This window comes from Lactuca saligna, chromosome 3 (genome assembly GCF_052625555.1).
Source record: "Lactuca saligna cultivar CGN05327 chromosome 3, ASM5262555v1, whole genome shotgun sequence".
NCBI lineage: Eukaryota > Viridiplantae > Streptophyta > Magnoliopsida > Asterales > Asteraceae > Lactuca > Lactuca saligna.
The window spans coordinates 218,169,360-218,182,706 of record NC_136419.1 but is presented as its reverse complement, the minus strand read 5'-3'; the positions used below and the strand labels follow the sequence as shown (position 1 = coordinate 218,182,706).

At 35.4% G+C, this 13,347-nt stretch overlaps 1 non-coding gene across 1 annotated transcript; it reads right to left on the bottom strand.

The window, feature by feature from the left end:
- Positions 1 to 887: 887 nt before the first annotated feature.
- On the bottom strand, positions 888 to 959 carry TRNAD-GUC (transfer RNA aspartic acid (anticodon GUC)). The gene has a single exon. It is a non-coding gene; the product is annotated as a tRNA-Asp (tRNA).
- Positions 960 to 13,347: the final 12,388 nt, after the last annotated feature.

Genomic DNA, 13,347 nt, shown 5'->3' with positions numbered 1-13,347 from the left:
TATGGTTTTACCAATTGATTTCATTTTTGTGCTTGTTTCTGCTGTAATCATGAGCTAAAAACTCATAACTCCTGTTTAGGTAGATGAATTTGTGAACATGGATTGATTATTTGATTAGGATTAATTTTAATTAGCGATTATGTTTTATTAAGCTTGTTAAAGAACCTTATGTATTAACAATAACTATTCTTCTGTTAATAAATTAGTAATTAAGTTGTATGAACATCTCTTAGTTGCTAATTTCATATGATTTACGTGACCACATAGTTGTATGTCTAGGAATAACGAATGTGAAACTAGAATTAACTTGAAGATAGGTAAGTTAATGTGTGAGCTTGTGTGATACACCATCAACAAGAGGTTAATTGAATCACCAATTTGATTAACTATTACAAGTCTTATTTAACCCGAATCAATAACTAGGAATTCTGTTGATTTAGACAACTGGCCACTACTTGAGTTAATTTGTTTCCTAAGGATTAGTAATAGCGAACGTGGAACTAATCATCTTAGTCGGTAGATAATGAAGAATTAATCCGATACATCGAAATCATCCATGGGAACAAATGAGTCGAACCTAAACAGAAGACCTCTTTATTATTGAATTTAGTTGATTTTTATTTGCTTAGCTCTTAGTTTCTTAGTTTAAGTTTTAGTTAATTGTTTAAATTTCTAGTCTTGCAAAACTAGAGAAAACTCTTTCTATTACTTGTTTTATTTAGATAATATTAGCATCTATTTTAATTGTTTACCGTTCCCTGTGTTCGATACCCTACTTACCTGAACTAAACTGCTAATCGATAGGTACACTGGCTTTCGTGTGTTTGTCTTTGTGTTTAAGTTAGTAGGATTAAAACTAGTTGGTTTTACACACATCAAGTTTTTGGCGCCGTTGCCGGGGATCGAACCCGGGTCACCCGCGTGACAGGCGGGAATACTTACCACTATACTACAACGACAAAAACTTGATGTGTGTAAAACCAACTAGTTTTAATCCTACTAACTTAAACACAAAGACAAACAAACGAAAGGCAGTGTACCTATCGATTAGCAGTTCAGTTCAGGTAAGTAGGGTATCGAAAACAGGGAACGGTAAACAATTAAAATAGATGCTAATATTATCTAAATAAAACAAGTAATAGAAAGAGTTTTCTCTAGTTTTACACGACTAGAAACTTAAACAATTAACTAAAACTTAAACTAAGAAACTAAGAGCTAAGCAGATAAAAATCAACTAAATTCAATAATAAAGAGGACTTCTGTTTAGGTTCGACTCATTTGTTCCCATGGATGATTTCGATGTATCATATTAATTCTTCATTATCTACCGACTAAGATGATTAGTTCCACGTTCGCTATTACTAATCCTTAGGAAACAAATTAACTAAAGCAGTGGCCAGTTGTCTAAATCAACGGATTTCCTAGTTATTGATTCGGGTTAAATAAGACTTGTAATAGTTAATAAAATTATCAATCCATGTTCACAAATTCATCTACCTAAACAGAAGTTATGAGTTTTTAGCTCATGATTACAGCAGAAACAAGCACAAAAACGAAATCAATTGGTAAAAACATAGTTCAAACAAGATATTAGGTAAGAATAAACTTGATTTTGACTTGATTCTCCTTAAAATTGAATGTAGGATTGATTCCCTTGCTTCCCACGCTCCAGCAGCACCTTTAGTCGACAATTGGCCTCCAAGGGTTCATCTCTATGCTAGGGTATCGATCTGAAAGTCCCTTTATATAGATTTTCACAAAACAGGGGCTACTTGGCAAGTCCAGTGACCTACTCGCCGAGTCCAGTGACCTAATCACCGAGTACATCACTTAAAACCCGTGTACGGCAAGTCAGCGTGTCCAGAATCGCGAAAGTTCGATACAACTCTCTGAGTAATCAACCCTACTCGCTGAGTACGTTTCGAATCAGCATTTTCTCAAAACACAAAAGTCGTCCAAAATTGTGTCTACTTTTCAGAACATTTTGAATCTCGTCAATTGGAGTTACGGTTCATGAGATATGGCCAAAACACTGACGAGGGGTCAAGCTGTCCAGCAACATCCTTCTTTCTTCAAAATCCAAGATCCAAGCGTCCAATAGCTAGTTCCGCTTCATTTTCCTTTCGAGCATGTCTTTGTTGCTGAAAATGAAATATTTAATCTAATTAAGCACCTTTTTTCATTAAATGAGACAAAATCAACATAAAGTATTAAGATCATGCATGAATTTTATAACTAAATATGCCCATATCAAAATACCCCACACTTGACTTTTGCTTGCCCCAAGCAAAACTGAATTTTAACACATTAGAATCATATAAAACAATCCCAATCGAACCCAACCATTATGCCAAGACCACAACGCATGCATTTGTGTCTAAAATTTTCCTAATAACACCCCATACTCCAAATACTCACAATCCTCATAAACATTCGCCCACTTTTTCCGAACAATGCTCATTTTATGCATCCCTCAGAATCCATCCTCAGAAAACCTCTTAACCTCAAGGTATTTTTGGTTGAGCAACCCAAGCATACATAATCTAGATAATTACAATTTATGATACCACATTGGAGCTCTTTGGAATTCTTCACTTCTTTGACATTTGATCTTTAATTTCTTTGAATTCACCACCTTGTTGTTTGATTTTTGGTATCTTCAACTTTTTGAATTTCTTTGTAATTTTTGATCTTCTAATTTCATACTTAACTTTGATGCTCCAAAAATTCTTCAAACTTTTCTTGTAATTCTCTCTCTCTCTCTCTCTCTCTCTCTCTCTCTCTCTCTCTCTCTCTCTTTTTAACATGTAACTTACTTTTTTTTCACTCAAAACCCTACATGCTTAAGCAGGGGCGCTCAACTTCAACCTTTATTGGTTAACGATAATAATTTTCCTGGATACATTTCTGGTACACGATGCTAAACATATTGCATCCTTCAAACTAAGCAAGGTCGTGTTTTTGTCCCATGATTTCACTGGAATAAGGAAGCCACAAATACACTAGAACGTATATAGGCTCAACTAAACATTTGGGTTTTTATGCAATCATCAAATATAATACTAGCATGATCCCTAATTGCTTTACCAAAATTTTCTAAATTAATCCTAGCAAATTTTATGCAAAACTTAAAAAATAACTACTGTAACCAACCAACCCCTACCGTAAACTTAATTTATGCAATGTCCCCATTGCATATCATGCATGATAAAGAACAATAAAAATAAGGAGAGAATTGGAACAAACTCCCCTGGGATAGTAGTGATGAGGTTGATATCTATTCTCTTCAGCTCCATCTTGAATTGACTTTAGACATGGGAACAACTCATCCATGTCTTGGGTGTCAAAATCTCGTGTGGTACAGTCTTTATAAAAGCTCCAATCATAAGGGAAAAACTCTTAGAAATGCTCGGAAAATGATCTTCAAAGAATAGAACCAATGCCCATATCAAATGTCATCAAATCTTCAGCTCAAAAGTAAGAAGAATGAGCGAATCGTCGAGTAAGTATGTAGACTCGTTGAGTTGAAGCGTAAATGGCAGAAGAATCGTGAATTTTCACATGGACTCGGCGAGTCCATAAGATGCACTCGACGAGTAGACCGCTATGTAACAAAACTTTTATTCTGCCCAAGTCGTTTCTGATGTATGGGGGTTATATAAACTAATAATTTCCCTTATTTTTTCTTTAGGTAATAAACACTCTATAACCCTTCTATCAATTAGACTCATAGCTTGACTCAAAACTTCATTTCCTCTCTCGCCTAGACTCGATTTCTCGCTTCGTCAGCCTTGACTCTAGACCCTCACATGCAATCCTAAGCTTCAAACTGAAAAGATCAAAACAACACACAAGTAATATAAAAACAAAAAAAAAAACATCAAAATTAAAATCCTAAATTACCCTAATAAACTAGAAGTTTAACAAGAAAAAGAAAAGCAAACTCTAATGACGGGTTGCCTCCCGCAAGCACTTCTTTTTGTGAGAGTCTTTAGCTGGACTCTCAACTTAATAAACTTCCAATAAACTCAATGTCAATCCATCCGTTGCATTGAATATCTTCTTTGGTGGACCAATTTGTAAAATTTGGCTCTTTGCTTCAAAAATTGGCCAAACGAGCTTGTATTTGCAAAACCCAAGAATCTTGACAAGGGTTGGAACCGGTCGGGTACTAATCTGAAATGGATCGCGCCTCAGAACTTTCTCCAAAATTGGATTCTTCACCCCACGCTTCGAAACACAAACCGGAAGAACAGGGGGCCACGTCGTGGTAATGGTCAAACCACGGCTTGGTTCCTGCAATTCAGCTTGTTCTTGTTCTTCATCTAACCCTTCTACCAACAACCTTTCCAGCTCCTCCAAATCTCTTTGTGGATTAAATTCTTCATCTAGTAAATTTAGCTCTTGTGACTCAGATTGCTCTTGTTCGTTAATCAAGAAGTTATCTAACCATCTTCCAAATTTCTTCAAATCTTCATCCGATCCACACTCCTCATCTTCTTGCTCAATTTCCTGTACTAATTCCTCAAGAGAAGCATCAAAAGCATCGAGATATGGAAAATACATAATAAATATAAATAAAAATAAAAATAAAAATTAAACTAAATAAAAAAATAATTCAACAAATAAAAAAAATAACAATTAGCAAATAAAGTTAACTATTTAAAACCGTTCCCCGACAATGGCACCAAAAACTTGATGTGTGTAAAACCAACTAGTTTTAATCCTACTAACTTAAACACAAAGACAAACACACGAAAGGCAGTGTACCTATCGATTAGCAGTTTAGTTCAGGTAAGTAGGGTATCGAACACAGGGAACGGTAAACAATTAAAATAGATGCTAATATTATCTAAATAAAACAAGTAATAGAAAGAGTTTTCTCTAGTCTTGCAAAACTAGAGAAAACACTTTCTATTACTTGTTTTATTTAGATAATATTAGCATCTATTTTAATTGTTTACCGTTCCCTTTGTTCGATACCCTACTTACCTGAACTAAACTGCTAATCGATAGGTACACTGCCTTTCGTGTGTTTGTCTTTGTGTTTAAGTTAGTAGGATTAAAACTAGTTGGTTTTACACACATCACCATCCTTGGTACCTTAGACCCCTTAGTATAGTGAGGACAACTCACCTCATAGATGTCAGCTCAGTAAATAATCAAAGCTCTCCGATCACTTGCCAAAGACTCCACCACCTATTACCATAATATGACATACTCATAAGTCTTTGTCCTCACAGAATAACTAACCTTGATCAAGGTCAAAGTCCTTAGTCAAGGTCAATAGTCCATGCTGACCTCAGCTCGCCGAGTTTACTTCGCTACTCGTCGAGTCCTTTGAAGCACACCCGACTCGCCGAGTCATCGGGGTGACTCGTCGAGTTCCTTCGAATCTCGATCAAACCTTAAGGCCACCTGTCAAGTTCTCTCCTTGTAACTCGATGGATATACATGCAAACGTGTCCTGGTTAAAACTCATCCGACTCGCCGAGTTGTTCTTCAACTCGTCGAGTCTTATGGCAATCTTCATCGGACTCACCGAGTCGTTTTTCTAACTCGTTGAGTCTAATGCACGACTTCATGTGACTCGCCGAGTCGGCTTTGCGACTCGTCGAGTCCCTTTAGTCATTTATCATGCAGACAACTTTTAAGCCACGGAAAGGCCCCAAATTGTAGATCCAACTGTTGGGTTATGAGCATTCTAACACTCCTAAGTATACATGCAACCCTAAATACCTTGGATCTATGTTTTCTCTATTATACAGGCAAATATGAATATCCAAGGTATTATCCTAAACTAGCATACACACCAATCAATATAACAAGATAGAATACATACCTCTTTGATGGAGCTTGTCTTCATGAAGCTTGAGTGCCTAGTGCCCCAAGTGTGACACCTCAAATGGTTCACAATCATCAAAACACTTAGAATAACTTAGAGATAATTCTACACTTCATGAAATCGGCTAGCCCTTTCTTACTCTCACCAGTGGCCAATTTTTCCTCAAGAATAAGATGCTTATATAGTTATACAATTAGGGTAAACCCTAATTGTCATGACTTTCCATTTCCTTGGATCCATGGGTTCAAATACACCATGGAGCATCCATGGAGCATCATATGGGTTTTGGCCCAACTAGATAATCCATGGAGCATTAGCCCACTATACAAGTATAGATGATTTACACAATCAACCCATATATTTAATTAGTCTTCTTTTGATCACTCAATTAATGCTAGATTAATTCTTGATCAATACTAATTAAATAATCTCATTATTCTTATTATTAATATACTAGAACTTATAATATATTAATAACCATAAGTGTCTTATTTCTCTCATTTAGTCTATCCAAGTGCATGATGGTATGCAACCCAAATGGACCATGCCGGGTCAGGTCAAGTCTTACCAATTATAGTTATGGACTTAGACATTAATCCAACAGTCTCCCACTTGGATAAGTCTAAAACTATTATTGCGTATGACTTCAGGAACCAACTGGCAATCGTAGCTCTCAAAAGCTTCTGTCGAACTCTGACCTTGTAGATGAACTATGATCTTGTCAATGACTTGTCCATTAGATAAGGGATCATATATTCCTCCATTCTAGATATCATATGGACTGAGACATGGATTATAATCATTCTCTCTGTCCATTTGTTGTTTCCCGATTTCCGATTTATGACGACTGACTAATTGAACAAATCAAATCAGTCCTGGCCCGGCCGAGCACTTCCATTTGTCATCATCAAATCATCGAGGGGCCCACAAATATCGCTTTTATCTCGAAGGTAAAAGGAATGGATAAACTTCGACTCATATGGCTTGTTCTACTACTTGTTGAATCATACACAAAGGTACGTTTTATAGCACCGAGTTACCAAATGCAATTTCGTGCAATCAATGTACAACCAACTCATAGTAACAACTCATATCTCTAGGTTTGAAGAATATAAGATATTATCGTCTCATGATCACTCGTGATAAAATCCATGAAGTGATTCCAATGAGCGCGGGTTGAATCCAATACTCAGAACTTATGAGCACTCATGAGTGTTGTAGCCATTTGTCCAACACCTTAGACCTCTACAAGCCAACCCATGACAGTCTTAATTCATATCTACTTCCAACATATGACCGACTGTGGATGGTTTGAATAACTTAGTCATTCCGGAAGAATAACCTAGTTTATTCGGGAAGTCAAAACATGCAAAGTGCAACACAATAATAATTGAATCCAATATGGTCTCAGAACTTATGAATATAAAAAAAACACCTTTTATTTATCACCATATTATTACACATTATTCATTGTATACTGTTTCAGCTATCAACTTTATTCTTGAATTTAAAACAATAGTTGTCCCATGCTCCAAGCATGTACACTATGTTTTCTAAACACTAGTCATGCCATACACCAAGTATGCATACTATGTTTGTCTATGATCTTTACTTTGTGAACTAGATCAATTAAACATAATCTTCAATGATTCTCTTTTCACACTCCCAAATCCTTACTGCAAATGCAAGAATTCCAAATTCATGCCATTTACTGAAATCTGTTAGATTCTAAACTTATATGCATTGATCCTCTTGTAACGATTATGCACAAATTCACAAAGACTTGGCAACAATCATTACAGAGCATTCCAAAGGAGATCAACTCCTTGGAACCATCCTTCTTGCATTAAGTTTCCTTAATCTTACACAGATTGAAAATTCTAACTTTGAAACATTTCCAGATTCCATTTCGACTATCACTTCTGAACAAGAGTTTCCTCCTTATAGATTATGTCAATATGGTCCTTCCAGAATTATCACTATACTTCCAACTGTCCTTGAGCAACCAATCTTTGGTAAACCTTAGATTATCCTCGGCAATTGTTTAATCCTTTTAGTCATATCCAGTTCTAAACCTTTTCCCTTCTTAATGCCCCAGGCATTTGGAAACTTTTAGAAAGGATAAATATAGCACATGTAATCGATCCTATATCCGAAGCATATGGGACACAATTCATGATGTCTCACATAAAGACTAAACCAGTCTTTTGCTATTACATTTCCATTTCTATTTGCCAAGTTCTCATAATTCAGATTATGAAAAGGGATGCCGTAATCATAATTGAATTTTAGAATGCAAATAATGGACCCATATACAAAATTTCCTTATGTTGAGCCATTCCAACATGAAATTCATATATATTCTTGACTAAATGATTAAAACCTCACGATCTAAGCTTATAGATTTGAGATGAAGTATAATTTCCTCTCCCTTAATTATAGCAAAACAACTTTTCCCAATTGAAACCTTTTGTTTTCTATAATTAACATTGCTAACTTGCAACTTTTATCAAAATTATCATGCTCCCACTAACATGATGATTATTAGCATAACACTTATGCTCCCACTAGCTTTGACATGTACTCAGAAATCAGATAACTTTCTTACCAAAGTTCAGATTTCTAATACTAGATTGTTTTGATAAAACTTTATCAAAAAACATACACCTTCCCTTAGATAGCACACTTGTATGTCTAAACAATTATGAAGAGGGATGCCGTAATCATAATGGTTAGACCTTTTTGCCACTTCTCACAAGTCCAGGTTAGTGTGCCGGTAAACCACACACGCTCCACTAACGACTTTGAGAATGCAAATATCACAATTGCTATCTAGCTAAAATCTACTTAGTGAAAGTGTCTCCTCACCATCATTTTCATGAATCGGAGAGAAACCTTATGACACTTAGATTTATTGGTGTATGAGTTCCTACCCATATGAATTTGTCAAAACCATAATCACAAGACAAGGATAATGACAAATCCAAATTCATATGGACTGAACTCAATCTTAATTTCTTGCCTCCTGGCAGCTCAAGGGCCTGCCATTGCTTCCAAGTTGTTGTGCAACACCTTGAGAACTCTAAGAACTCATATGCAAATCCAACTTTAACTGGAATGGGCACATAATATGTCAACACGATAGATTATAAACCTCAAGTTGTGTGCTAGTGAGGAACTTCAGGTTTCATTCTTGATTAGTTCTTGAGACTTTCAAGACCTTTAAGACTCCCACTGTCCTCTTGACCTATAAGACTCCGTTGTCAATCATCCAAGAGATAGTGCGGATTCTAATCAAGACAAACACTTCACACAATTGGCCTTAGTTGGTCTTTGTTTTATCCAAAACATCACAACTTATCAACTTCAAATGAACAAGAGTAGGACACTTTTACTCTTACATTTGACACGTGTTTTAAACCTTCTTAAAGACATGTCACTCAAATTACAATCTTGGAGTATGACTCTAAGACTTGTATTGGAACGAAGTATAACTCATCTTCTTGATTTAACCATTTCAACAATTCAAGATCCCTTCTTCTTAGTCATAAGAATGCACTAAGACTTCCTTAGAGAACTAATTTTGATATGGTTTCTTAATCATTAAGATGATCACAAAGCTGATACTAAAGTACTCTCCCATCTTTTCATATTTGAGGAACTTTTATCCTTCTGCCTAATTTGATTCTTCTTATTCGCTCTGCCATGCATTGGAACCTTTTCCAATGTCTCAGAGTTACACTTACGCTTGTAAGTATAATCATATTTACTAAGCTTTAGTAAACTATGACGAATAGCCTTATATCTTTTGTGGTGGACTTAATCAGTGCACAAGACTATGTACTCGATCCCTTAGTCCATTACTTGACTCACACATTCACGTGAACAAGTAATCAGTCTTAATTTTTCAATACTTAAATGTTCTCATTCATCATGCTATAGAACTTGCATGATTCCAAGTCCTGGTCCAATTGAGACTTTGGATGATGAGAGTCTTTCCTTATTTGGTAAATTTAGACATTACCACAAATGAAGGAATCAATTTCATATTTCCACTCTTGCTATTAATGGAATCATATAAGCAACAATTTTTCCTCAAATGCCATTGTAAGGATATTTTAAAATAAATAAAACCAAAATTTTTCTTTTATTTTAAAACTATGCGGAAAAACTTATCGTTACAACCCATATGAAAAACTTGTTGTTATCTATTCCTTAACAATATCTCATAACTCCTAAGAATTAGCTCAAGAATCCGATTTTTCAAACTACGCGATAGAAATCCATCTATGCGATCAGATTCAACATATTCTTTCTTTAAGTTCCTTTACTTTTCTTTGATTCTTAAAACATTACCATGTGACCCAGTCACATCATGTATCAGGAATCTCAAAATAGAAACTTAACAGAGTTAGATTAGTGGACTTTTACCTGAAGTAGAGTCAATCTTATTGACTTTAACATCCTTAGGTAAATTAGGCAGCTTCGCAACTAATGACCCTTACTTTGGCAATATAAACATATGGACCCTTTGATAATGGTACACAGGACTATTACAGACTTAGCCTTTTTCTCTTTACCATTTGGTCAACCTAGTTGACTATGGTCAATCCCTTTCCTTGGGAAGAGAATGTTTTTTTTTCCTGTATTTCCAGTGTCACCATTGTCAATGTCCATAAAGCTTCAGGAAGTTGATCTTAGCAAATAGATAAGATCATTAAGGGTCTTGTCATAGTCTGTTTCATAGGTGTTCCAAAAGAACTCACTATGTGACTTAGAAAGTGATTGAACCATCAACTTTCTCAAGACTTTGACACCCAACTCTCCCGGCTTGTCAATATGTGACTACATCTCCAAGATGTGATCACACCAAGACCTTTACTTGCCAATAGGGCTCGAGTGACCTTAAACTTTTTAAGAACTTGTGGGGTAGGGAGAATAATTGGAGGAGGTGAAAGAAGTATGATTTCCATGGGACATCATCTTCATTTAGGAAAGCTTGTTTCAAGAGATTTGGGAGGATCATAAATGTCTAAACCAGACATCTTTTTGGGAGATATTCAAGATAGTTGATTTTAAAGTCCTTAATATGACACCCAATATGAAATATTAAGGCTAGGACCCAACAAACTATTTTATAACTTAGAAGAGGTATGTCGTAATCCAAGCTATAAAACAATTTGAAGGTAGGTGAATGACGATTCACCAATTTCCACCAAGATAAACGAAATGTATTATTAGGTTTTAATTGGATTTGAAATTCCTAGATCTTTTGAGATTCATTGAACTGTTCAATGGCATGTTTCAATCTCGAGTGTGCCCTTCAGGTTTTGTGACTGGGATGCCGAGGATCACAAAACAAGGTGTGAAGTAACCATGCAAATTACTTGGTACCCTTAAGTGTTTATCCCTCAATCGATGTGCCGGTTAACCACACACGCTCCATCGATACTATGATAAACATTAAGTCACCCTTTACCTACCTTGTTAAGTCCAAGTTAGTGTGCCGGTTAACCACACACGCTCCACTAACGACTTAGACAAAGTCTAAAGTGTAATTTCATGGATTAGCACCTTATTCACATTTTCCTAAGTAACTAAGATTGGGTATTATTAAGAGTTTAGTTACTTAGTATTTATCATTAATACTTTTAATGAAGGGAGAATTATAGTCCTGTCAAACCCGTTCGGCTAACGACCCTCCACCAGTCAAGCAAGCGGTGGGTGAGAGTGGACACCCATTAAGTTGCCATTTTATAGGCAACAACCTTATACCCACCTTATAGACCGGCTTCGTGAATGAGGCGTACTAGCGGTAAGACCGACTTTACTCTTATACATATATAAATTATTAACTTATAATATTATAAAGTATAAGGGTTGAATTTTAACTTTTAAAATTCTAAGGGATAACTTGGAATTAAAGTATTCATATGAGAAAACTTTACAAATTCCAAAACTTGAGGGCAAGTTTTGAAACTTTTCAAAACTAATTAATTCCATAACTTATGTGTTTAAAGTAGTTTTAATCCAAAAACTCTTCAAGTTCCATAACTTATGGAAGACTTTAAACTAATAAAAGAATTAACTTTTCTTTATTTTATAACTTATGGAATTAATTAAGGTTACATTATTTTTTATTTATTTATTTAATGAAGAGACTCTTGGTCCTCCATAACTTGAGGACAAATTATGGAGTCATAACTCCAATTAATTAGAACTAGACTCTTCATTTTTGTAACCTTTGCCAATTTTATGAGTTTTATGAGTCTTTAATGTGACTCTTCATGTAACTTGAGGACAAGTTACACAAACACATTTTATACTCAACTCTTAGATTAAAATGGATTGAAAACAACTATTTCAATTAACTTTTCTATTAATCTAAGCAACTCATAAGAACAAGATAATTCAAATCGAACTTTTTCATGTAATTAGTCTAACCTTTAAACTAATACAAAACATGAATCTGTTGACAATTATCTTTGAAAATGGATTAGCATGAACATTACCACATTAAAAAAAACAAGTTTATAAGTTCAAAAACAACTTAGGGTAATGTTCCTAGTCCATTTCTAGCCAAAAACCTCGAAGATATGCTGTCTGGGGTCCAACTCGTCGAGTGCATGAACATAACTCGGCGAGTTGGATGCATTTTGCCTTGGACTCGTCGAGTCCCTTCATGGACTCGACGAGTCTGCTGGGCTGACAGCATCAAAACTCGATTTTTCAGCTTCTATTGCAGGTATAAGAAGAAAACAAGCCTAGGCTCTGATACCACTGTTGGGTTATGAGCATTCTAACACTCCTAAGTGTACATGCAACCCTAAATACCTTGGATCTATGTTTTCTCTATTATACATGCAAATATGAATATCCAAGGTATTATCCTAAACTAGCATACACACCAATCAATATAACAAGATAGAATACATACCTCTTTGATGGAGCTTGTCTTCATGAAGCTTGAGTGCCTAGTGCCCCAAGTGTGACACCTCAAATGGTTCACAATCATCAAAACACTTAGAATAACTTAGAGAGAATTCTACACTTCATGAAATCGGCTAGCCCTTTCTTACTCTCACTAGTGGCCAATTTTTCCTCAAGAATAAGATGCTTATATAGTTATACAATTAGGGTAAACCCTAATTGTCATGACTTTCCATTTCCTTGGATCTATGGGTTCAAATACACCATGGAGCATCCATGGAGCATCATATGGGTTTTGGCCCAACTAGATAATCCATGGAGCATTAGCCCACTATACAAGTATAGATGATTTACACAATCAACCCATATATTTAATTAGTCTTCTTTTGATCACTCAATTAATGCTAGATTAATTCTTGATCAATACTAATTAAATAATCTCATTATTCTTATTATTAATATACTAGAACTTATAATATATTAATAACCATAAGTGTCTTATTTCTCTCATTTAGTCTATCCAAGTGCATGATGGTATGCAACCCAAATGGACCATGCCGGGTCGGGTCAAG